Source organism: Phoenix dactylifera, unplaced genomic scaffold (genome assembly GCF_009389715.1).
Source record: "Phoenix dactylifera cultivar Barhee BC4 unplaced genomic scaffold, palm_55x_up_171113_PBpolish2nd_filt_p 000333F, whole genome shotgun sequence".
NCBI lineage: Eukaryota > Viridiplantae > Streptophyta > Magnoliopsida > Arecales > Arecaceae > Phoenix > Phoenix dactylifera.
Window position 1 is genome coordinate 485,722 of NW_024067796.1, and position 11,451 is coordinate 497,172.

Genomic DNA, 11,451 nt, shown 5'->3' on the forward strand with positions numbered 1-11,451 from the left:
ACCTCTCAATTTGTACACGACTAACTTCACCTTCTTTTGATCTGGGATCTTCATGTAATCGAAGAATTTTTCTAGTTCGGCCAACCAATCCAAAAATCCTTCAATGTGAAGATTGCCATTGAATGCAGGGAGGTCCACTTTTAATGTGAAATCGGGGGAGCCCCTGTCACGAACGCCCCAAGGGAACCTATTTCTTATGGGTTCCGTATTCCTCCCTTGGATGCACCTTGTTCATCCGTGGACGTGGCTCATGTGCGTCATCAACGAATACCTATTCATCAGGGAGCCAGCCGTCAAAAGCCATTCCTCCAACAGGGGGTCTTCGGTCGAGTCCATGGAGCCTATGGCCAGCTTGGTCTCGATTCCTCCATGGATGCTGCCTCCCGAACCCTTCATCTGGCGCTCCTTCATCCGGATGGCGATGGTTGAAGGCCCTTCGGTCCCTTTCGTTCCCATAGAAGCCGTAATCTCCTGGTTGCAAACGCGGTCACCAAACGCTCCGTAGACTGTGTTATCCTCCTCTTTGTCGGAAGACTCCAAAGGAACTTGCTGGCAACGCCAGCGAGGTGGCTCTCGCGCCAGTGCCCGTGGACCGTGAGGGAGATCCTCATGAGCTTGCACGCGCTCTCGGTTGGGATCCATGGTATTTTCAATCCGCATGGCTTGGAGAGTTTGCTGGATATCACGCACGGCTCTCTCCAAACCGCGGATCGCTGCCCAAAGGGCTGGCACCCCATGATCGCCGTCGCCAGGTGGACGCTAGCAGCACTATCATTCACCATCGAAGTCAGATAACCTCGCTCTGATACCAAATGGTACGGGGAAGCATAGAGAAAATCAGATTCGCAGCACTGCAGATCTGAGACGAAACTCGGAATGAAGAGGACGCTGCAAATCCAACAAGTAAGCCTCTGTTTCAACCAAAGAACAGGGCACAAAACAGAGGATTCACGCTGTGCTTTCAACGTTGTTTTTCCTTAACCATGGCGGCTGAAAAAAAATATTAACATCCCAAGATGGAGAACAACCCCTTCACACGATCCTTATATAGGATCCCAAAACACCATAATCCCTCGTACATTCGGATTCAAGGAAAACTAAACCCAAACCAATAAGACTCCTAATCCCAACTTAATCCAATACCAGACTTAATGACAAGGACTCTTGACCCAAACAAAACAGAATTCAAATGCAAAAGGACTCTTAATCCAGCACTCCACCGTTGGGTTTCAATCACGATCAACCCCCAGGATCAGCGTCTTCATCCCTATCGCACCCTGATTTTCGGGGATCTTCAACGTCCAATGCTCCATTCCCCTGTTCCGCGGTTCTTGTTGGATGGGAAGAAGGCTCTGTTCGATGGGGAGGACCCGTCCTGCATCAAGTGCTTCCTATCATATGACTTTATATGAATCTTTTCCCAGTATTTCTGCATCATCTCCTTTTCAACCTCCTACTGTTACTACTGATGGTATCCTAAGACGACCGTTTTAGCAAGGTGACCTCAAAACCGCCCACTTTACTCCCTCCATCTACATATGCCCAACTTATATGTTGATTTACTATTTGGTAGTCAGCTTACTAATCATGAATGTCTTATTTCATTTGATGTCACATCTTGTTATGTGCAAGATTAGCAAATCCAGTAGTCTGATTAGTTTTGGCAATCGCTTAGCGGAGTATATTTGATGGACTGTTTCGATGTGCCTACCTCTTTGGTCACATATTACAGACATTTCCTCTGCCCTTAGCTTTGAGTCTTGGCATCATCGCATTGGCTATCTCTGTGATTCATCTTACTGCCCTTATTCATACTGAAGGTTTAGATCCTGCATCTAGTCTAGATATGCCATATTGCAAAGGTTGTGTCTTAGGAAAACATGCAAAACTTCCTTTTCAATCTAGTAACTCTATTTCTGCTTTTGAAATGGTTGAAAAAGATACTATATTACTTTTATTAATGATTACTCTATTTTTACATGGATTTATTTGCTGCATTCTTGCTCATTGCTATGCCAGATTTACAAATATTTTATTGCTATTGTTCCCGCTCATTTCCTTTATGCCATTAAGATCCTCCTCCCAATTCTGGTCGTTTGTATTTATCTCATGACTTTCTGACTTCTTAGCTTCTGGAGGGACTCTTCCTTGCTCTCTTATTATGGTGCTCCAAAAAAATTGGTATAGCTAAGCAAAAACATCCTTACATTATCGAGACAGCTCATTCTGTTTTGCTTCTGGTCCTCCTCATTTTCTGGGCTAACACTGCTCAGATTGTCTATCTCATCAATATTCAGTGTACTTTGTTCTTCGTAACCTTAATCGTAGTGAGTCCTCCAAGATGTGATAATCTGAGTTTTCTGTTATAGTTGCTTTGTTCTTCTCTTTTCCTTTGAATGCACCAAACTCTCTCTCCTCAATCTACTCGATGTGTTTTCCTAGGTTATAATCTCGATCTGTTATGGTTCGGTGCATGCATATCTTTTGTGATGTTATTTCTCATGAGAATATTTCTTATCATTCTTCCTCATCGGCAGTCTCTGGTCTTATTCTAGTGCTCAACATTGTCGTTCTGGATCTTCTGATTGTAGATTCATCCATGTCTACACCAAGCTCCCATGTTCCATGCTTCCCTGAGCCGCCGAACTATCCTTCTCCCTTAGCAACCCGGGCCTTGGCATCAGATACCACTCCTACTTGTTTATGATACTCCTAACAAGTTATTAGCTTGCAATATTCACCTAGTGGTCGCTCTCCCTCCTGAGCATCGTTATCCCTAGCATCTTTCTTGAGCTGCAGCTAAGCCCTTCTCTATGTCTCCCTCCTGGCTACTAAGTGTTTTTTAACTAGATTTTAGACTTTGAATTTGCCATTAACACGTATAAGGAGCCTAGGGCTTTCAACAAGGCTATTGATACTCTTGAGTGGCACACAATGGCCTAAAGAGTTTGCTACTCTTGAGGGCATTGACACTAGGGACCTTGTACTATTGCTTCTTAGCTATAACAACTTAAAACCTCATCTAGTCGGGTCCTATATAAGTATCCAAGATCTACTCAATGCATAACTAATGTTGAATTAAATACATGCCTGTATGGGTCCTCACATACACCCTCTGTTTAAGCTCAATCTAGGATGTTATCCAAAAAAGTTAGTCGGAAGGTGTTATAATAAATCTGTTAGAATATGCGGCCATATCACACGAACACAGATGATAGGTTTGGGGCGTGACACAGCCAAAGTTTCTATTTCTCTAGCAGATTTATTATTATAAGGCTCGTTTAGTAGCTCAGAGTTTTAGCAAGAGCATAGGAATGACTTCAAGGAGACTTTTTGCACTGGTGGCTCATATGACTATTGTAAAGATTTATTTCTGTAATTGCTATTGATCACTTAATGCTTTACCAGCTTGCTATGAAGAATGTGTTTCTTTTTTTTTTTGCTACGATGGGTAATTCATACAACACGTGTACGGATACACCCAATAAAGTCGGAAAGTAGAATATCACAGAGTTTCTGAGGAAGCTCTCCATCCCCAGCCCTATTGGCTTCTCTAAACACATGCTTAGCCTGGACAATCCCTCTATCTTTCATCATCATCCAGATGTCACGAAGCAATGGATGGTCACCAGTAGCAACTCTCAGACCCCTCTGGATCCAACTGATGATCATAACCGAGAGTCACCCTCCAAGATGACTGAACTAGCTAATAACACACGCTGCGCATGTCGAACACCCGCTGAGAATGTGTTTCTTCATGGTGATATCCATGAGGGGCTCTATATAGTACCATTACTTCAGGTTTCCCATCCTTCACTACGCATTTGTCTTGTTCGGTTTCTTTGAGGCTCCTCATGCACTTTTTGAGTGATTCGGTTGCACTGTCATAGGTGCAAGTTTTACTTAGGATCCCCATGATCTTGCCATGTTCGCCTGATTTACTTATAGAGGCTATACTAATCTTTTATTATATGTTGGTGACAGGATTATATCTATTCACATTGCATGTCAAGCAAAATCTTAGTCGACAATTTCAATAATCCATCATGGACCACTGCATTACTTCTTAAGACTTTCAAAATCTATTCACATTGCCATTTCATGCTTGAGAGCATCTTCGTCGGTGCTCATAGTGGGATGCATTTGACTGGTCAGATCGTTGCCGAAGGTGCTCAGATCAAGCAAAGAAAGAATGTGGGATGTGCCCTTGTTTTCCACAAGTTCAAAGGTTCGGACTCTTTCTCTAGCATCAATTTGTTGCCACTGTGAATCGGCCTTCTCTAGGCACCAAGCAAATGAAGCATTAGTACTGGAGGGCTCGACGATCAACTGTTGGGACCATGCTGGGTTGAGTTCTAATGCGGGTGGCATTTGCTAAGTTGTTGGTCCGCGACTATGCTTCAACCTGAAACAATACAGACAATGAAATCCTCTTGTTGGGACGTGTCCAACAGGGGACCCTCCGATTCCTTGGTCAAGATGATACTCAGGGAACATGAGGAGGTTCTCCATGGTTTGTTTGGGTAACCGAGCACTTATCTGAAACATCCTCTAAAGAGTTGGTTGTATAGGTGAAAGCGAGAGCCTATCACCGTGGAGTTCGGGCATATGGATCGGCCAGGTTTAGTAGGCCAGGATTGGTAGGCTAGAATCGCCCCCTACCTGGTAGGTTGGTGTGATTTCGAACATAGTCTCGAATCTCAGCTAGGGTTTCGCCAGCTGTGAGGAGAATTTGAAATTTTAGCCGCGTGCTTTCGGATGTACCAAGTAGCTTGCCCTGACTGGTGGCGCCCTGGCTTTGTAGCAAGCTTTGGTTGGGTGGCTTTTTGGTGAGCTGTGGTCAGTCTTAATGCACATCACATATCATATGCTGGCTTTCTTGTATTGTCTTGCTCAAAACATGCAATGTTGAGACTACATTAAAGCTCAATCATCACTTATGGCCTAACTTTGGTACTTCTCTTCCAGATCCTTCTTAGTATCACCTTCTCATGGCTAGCCTTATTGACCTCATTGTCTCCAAGCTAGATATTGTTTATGTTGTTCATTACAAGAAGTTTGTATTTTCCCTAACATCAGTTCATTTTGTGCATCTTATACCTTCGTTATCTTCATGTTACTAACTCACGTTCACCATTCCCTAGCTCTTCTAGCTTATAGCTTACAGCTCTTCTACCTTCTCTAATGTGACTTGGGCTACTAATCAAGTAGATTGGAACTACATTATTTTCCATATTTCTTGGTTCTTCCCTCATTTCTTGGAAGTCCAAGATAACAAACAACTCTCTTTCTTTTTGAACGAAAGATGAGTTGCATGCTATGGCAATGACTATTGTTGAGATTATATAGCTCCATTGGCTTCTTGTAGATATATGTTGTGAGGACCTGTGCGGGCGTGTGTTTAGTCCCACATCGGTTATTCGCTGGGTAGATCTTGGGTACTTATACAGGATCAAGGAACCCAAATAATATCTTCCGGCTAGCCATTTTGGATGAGATCTTGGGTTGTTACAAATGGTATCAGAGTAGACCCGGCTCATAACTTATGTGGACTAGGAGACACTGCAGCACGGATTCATTAGGGTTGACCACGGACCGATTGTGGTATTTGTGATTAGATTTGAATGGATTTGAACCCTTAGCCTGACGAGGACGTCAGGGTTTGAACGGAGGGAATATGTGAGGACCCGTGCGGGCGTGTGTTTAGTCCCACATCGGTTATTCGCTGGGTAGATCTTGGGTACTTATACAGGATCAAGAAACCCAAATAATACCTTCCGACTAGCCATTTTGGGTGAGGTCCTAGGTTGTTACATATGTGTTATTATTTCTACTAGAAAAAGTGACAATCGTGGTTTAGGCTCCATTCCTCAAGGTCTTACACAAGTTCTCTCCCCTTCCCCACCCCAATCCCCATAGCTATGTCCCACTAATCTCATTGGTATGTCTACATTGTATTAAGTAGAGATATTATCTTGCTTAGGTAAAAAGAGTCTATTTATTGACAAGGTAAAACATTAAAAAAGGATCTTACAAGCTAGGCTCACCTATGGGACATGAAAAAAGTGACAATGGAAGTGAAGCCAGAAGTTGAATCTCCAATTGGTAGCCAATTTGGATGTCTCACCGAATAAGTCAAATCAGGCCAAAATTGAGCTTATCTTTCTCTTCGGCACTCCTGTCCATCTCCAGCTTATTTCTTAGACTCACAATCCAAAAACTTAAGCTTTTGCTTTGTGAATCTAAGACAGGTGGTATTAGAGCCAATCTCGTATAACCCTTATCAGTAATGTGGTCCTTCACTGGGATACAAGTTATCGAGCCTCCTTCTCGAGAACTAGCCAATGCATGATGAGGCCCACATCGACTGACTAGATGGGTGCCATATCGCTTATAAGCTCGGGCTGGTCGTCTTCATCTAATAACTTGAGCTATTAGGCTATGAGTCCATGACACATCGCTAACAATGCTATATTCCTTTGGTCAAGCTCCTATAAGACCTCCTTTCCTATTCCTATTTATCATTTCCTCATTGAGCTTAGACTTTCAAAATCCTCCAAATCTATCATGGTTAGGTAACAAAAAATTAATATCATGGTTGATAGCACAAGCCTAACTCATGAACTTGATCTTCATAGATCAAGCTACATTCATTTCAAGCTTGAATCCAGCTTCGTGCAAGCTTGATTTCAAGCTAGAATTAATGTTTCATTGATTTAAGGAATGAAAAATGTACTTTTTGAAGCTACAATCCAAAGGTTTTCTATTTATCTAATACATAATATATATATATATAATAGTATACATATATTTGACCATTATCGAGCGACATGTGATTGAACATTATCTAATATTTTTGTTTGGATTGGAATTATGAGGTTGTATGCTGATTCAATCTGAGTTTATTTAGTTATGATCTGACCTTAATTGCCATTATCTCGAGGCAAGTAGATCCCTTCATTGGATAGCCCATGAGATAGGGTATTTTAATACTTAGGCCCTGTTTGGAGGAGCTGTTAGTAGTAGAGCTTTTGGAAGTAGAGCTGTTGGAAGTAGAGTAGTCTGAAGCAGAGCGTTTATAAAAAGCTGTTTGTTGTTTGATAACTACATTTCTAAAGTGCTGTGACACTTTAACATGTATTTGGTAAACAAGCTGAGAAAGTACTTTTGTGCGACAAAATGACCATAAAGGATATTACCAGTATTATACAACAGAGCATAATAAAATATAATACGTATTAATACATAAATATATGATATAATATAATATTAATATAATGTAATATAATATTATTATAATATAGTACTATAATATTATGTATTATAGAATAATAATTTAATATAATATTAAATTATTAACATAACATATCAATGTACTATGATATAATGTAATATAATATTATATTTATAGTGTAATATAATAATAAATATATAAAATATTATAATTATTAGTGTAAATTAATTTTTCATCCTTTCAATGACCATTTATCTCTCTAATAAATTTTTTAGCTAGGTGATAAAATTGGTTAAATAATTACTGATATTTCTATTTATTTATTTATTTAGATCAGATTATTTACTACTCACTCATTATTTTTTTATTTTTTTATTTAGTTATTTATTTATTTATTTATTATTTTATTTTATTGAAATATAGAAGGGTCGTCAGCCATGGGTGGTGGCCGGCATGGTGGCTGCCACCGTGGGCAGCCACGAGCTCCCAAAATAAAAAAAAAAAGAAAAAAAAAAGAAGAGAAAGAAGGAACAAAGGCAGCGGCGTTATTTGCTGGACGTGTGTTTAGTCCCACATCAGTTATTTGCTGGGTAGATCTTGTACTCTTATACAGGATCAAGGAATCCAAATAATACCTTCTGGCAAACCATTTTGGGTGAGGTCCTGTGATGTTACAATGGCTGATTTATTTACTTCTATGAACCTCATATTTCCAGTCATCCAATCGTACTAGTAATCTCTAATTCTTTATGACAGCGATGTCAATTAAAGCAAAATAAGTCTATTCATGTACAAGCAAGGTCGAATAATAATCCAAGTCATCCATTTTATTGCAGCCTGTCCATATTTTTTTCCCATGGAAGTCCAATGGATTCCACCTTTTTAATCCTATTCACTAGGCTTTGGTTCCGTAACACAAAATTCAGATTTAAAACATACTAGATGAACGGAAGCCACATTCTTTGAACAGACTAATTCAAGGCTTACCTCCTGACCTTGGACTCATTCCAATACTTAGTTAGACATGATTATAATAACTTGATGACAGGTGAAAGGTCTCATTTATCGCTTGTGTGTAATTAATCTGTAGGCTTATGAATGCTACATTAATGATGCACTACATTGCCAGAACTTTGGAACTGATTTACCAGCTCTCTTCTTGTCTGCAATTCCTGTTTCTTCCCCCCAACCTAATCTGCAAAAATAATTCTTCTATCGTAAGCTGCCACGTCCAACATAATTCAGATCCAGGCCCCAACATACGGGAACCTTATCACTGTTCTTAGCATCGATGGAGGAGGGATTAGAGGAATTATTCCTGCTACGATCCTTGCCTTCTTGGAGTCACAGCTTCAGGTATTCGATCGTCCTGCTACTATATTTTATGGATCAACAACTCTGCCATGCTGATTAAGTTCATAAGGTATATGTGTACTGTGGGTTAAATTGGTCTCTATATTCTACCTTCATGACCTATGTTAGGTAGTTTGGTTGGCAACTTGTTCAGCCTTACAAACACGTAACAATTAATGAATAAAGTCTTTGTTATGTTGATCAGAAGAAACCAGCTTTCTACAATTTTTTCTAGGTTCTTATATGAATCAACTCTTCGATTTAAGTCTTTCTTGGTTGCAGTTTTTGATCATCATGAAGTAGAAACCAAGTTTCCATTACAACTACAATGCATGATAGGTTTTGAAATTAGTATGGATCTCCATGATAACTTTTAATTTCAGTATGCAATCACATGATGAAGAAAACTACTCTCAAGGTTTGCCATGCATTGCAAGAGGTCCTGTAATTTTTTCAGGAGAACATTTTTTCGGAGCAAAATATGTTCTTTTGAGCAAATTTACATTGCATCTATATTCTCTCTCAAAGACTGCTCGCTTCCCCTAAAAGGAAAAAATAGCTTTTTCTTTAGCAAAAGGTGGTAATCTTTCTCAAGATGTTGGCACCTCTCACTTGGCTACAAGATCATGTGCGAAACATCGTTTTAACTTGTGGAGTTTGATCTGGTTAACGTACGCTATGGATGGATTGCTTTCAAAATACGCAACTTAACTAAGTGAATGAAACTTTTCATATTATATCTGGAAAACTTTTCTACAGCCTTGAAGTCCTACCTTAAAGTCTGTAGAAAAGAGGTGGAAATAGAGGTTAGGTAACCCATTTTTGTAAGAATCAATAAAATGAAAAAAAGGCTTAAAGTCCTACCTTCGAGATTTCTCCATCTTCTAGTTTTTTTTTGAGAGATTCGGGTTGAGTGGATTGAAGAAAATCTTTTTTCTTCTCGATTGGATCATTACAAATAAGTTTATGTTCCACATCTCGATAATAACTTTAACATAAAGTTGTGTTAAGTTATGTTATTTAAACTAGTCTTAATTGAAAACATAATCATTGGATCTAACCTTTTTTTAAAAAAAGGAACTTGACAAGATAACTAATTAATAATAAAAATTAAATATGGGTACCTACGCAACAACCCAAATAAGATCGGCCCTGATCGGGTGACCGAGAACCTGATATTAATGATCCAAGCTATTGAATGTAATCTATTATCTTTAAACCAGAAGATAGATCCAAATTAGTGGTGCCACCTCTATGGGTTACCTAACCTCTATTTCCACCTCTATTTCCAAACTTATCTGGAAAACTTTTCTATAGATTTGAACCCTCTTGACGAGGACCTCAAGGCTTAAAATAAGGAGAGTATGTGAGGATCCATACAAATGTGTGTTTAGCCCATATTGGCTATGTACTAGATAGATCTATGGTATTTAAATATGATTGTGGTGCTTGTGATTAGATTTGAATGGATTTGAGCCCTCCTGACGAGGACTTCAAGGCTTAAAATAAGGGAAGTATGTGAGGATCTATACGGATGTCTGTTTGGTCACATATTGGCTATGTACTAGATAGATCTATGGTATTTATAAATGACCAATGAGCCTAAATAATATCTTCTGGCTAACATTTTTGGATGAGGTCATAGGTTGTGACACTAATGGTCAAAAATTATAGTATAAATAACATATACAATACATATTTTTTGGGCCTAAGATGGCTGAACTGAGCCCAAGTTTGGCCAACAATGTGCACTTGGCCCACAATGGGCACGGCCCAACATGCCCAAGATGGGACAATTGGGCCCAAGTTTGGCTCACAATGGGTATGGCCCAACAGGGCCGTAACTCGGCCCAACTTCTATCACAGCATTTAACTTTTTTTATTATAATTTGGCGTCATCATTGGCATCTTCAACATGGGTATTTTCTTTCCTTATTAAAAAGGATTGGATCTGTATTCGTTTTAACTCTACACTATCAGTATGTTACCAGAGCATGCGTTTCTCCTTCATCTTCATTCTATAATGACCACATCATCTCAACAAGACTCTTCCAACCTAATCTGTTGGTTAGAGAAGTTAATTTTCAATGAGGCAAAGATAGAAATCTCTGCATTACCTTCCCAAAAAAGGTGAATTTCTCCAAGTTCATGAAATAGAAAATGTTAAGACTCATGTATCTAATCAAGTTCATGGAACATAAGATGCTAAAGCACATTTCTCTACTACTGAAATCATTAGTGTTGAGCTAGTTTCACGGCCTAATGTTATTTTGGAAGTGGGATGATCTTATAGTTGATAATAGTGCAAGTGTGATAGCTGAAAGTGCACAATTAGGACACCAACCTGAAAATGGAAAAGTGGGTTCTGTTGATGAAGATGCAATAGCGTTCAGTTACAAGTGGAGATTACTAGAACACAGGCACTCGTCCCCAGATAAAAGGCCAGAACGAGCCCCCGAAACACACTTAATTCTAGACCAATTGCTGATGGCTGGTGGAGAATGGTGGAAGTTTATTGTGTTTATATTGAAGGTTGGAAATTGGTAATGTTGTTGGGACATTAATGGCGTCAGTCGACAGTTCCCCACCTTCACAGGCACCACTACATCAATTCCCTCTTCCCTCAAATGAAGGTTGTTATATTATTTGGTGTGACATCTCGCTTCCCCCGTGCTCTATCGAGTTCCACACATTGCTCATCTTCATATGTCCTTGAAGGCACGTTTTCCTTACATTAATTAAGACAGTGAATATATTTATTTCATCATGCATTGATTGTGCATTTGTAAAGGATAGCCATTTTGAGGGAACTTAAAAGAAAAAAACCTAAATTTAAATTATGTCGATGCTTGGTGAAGGGTAAT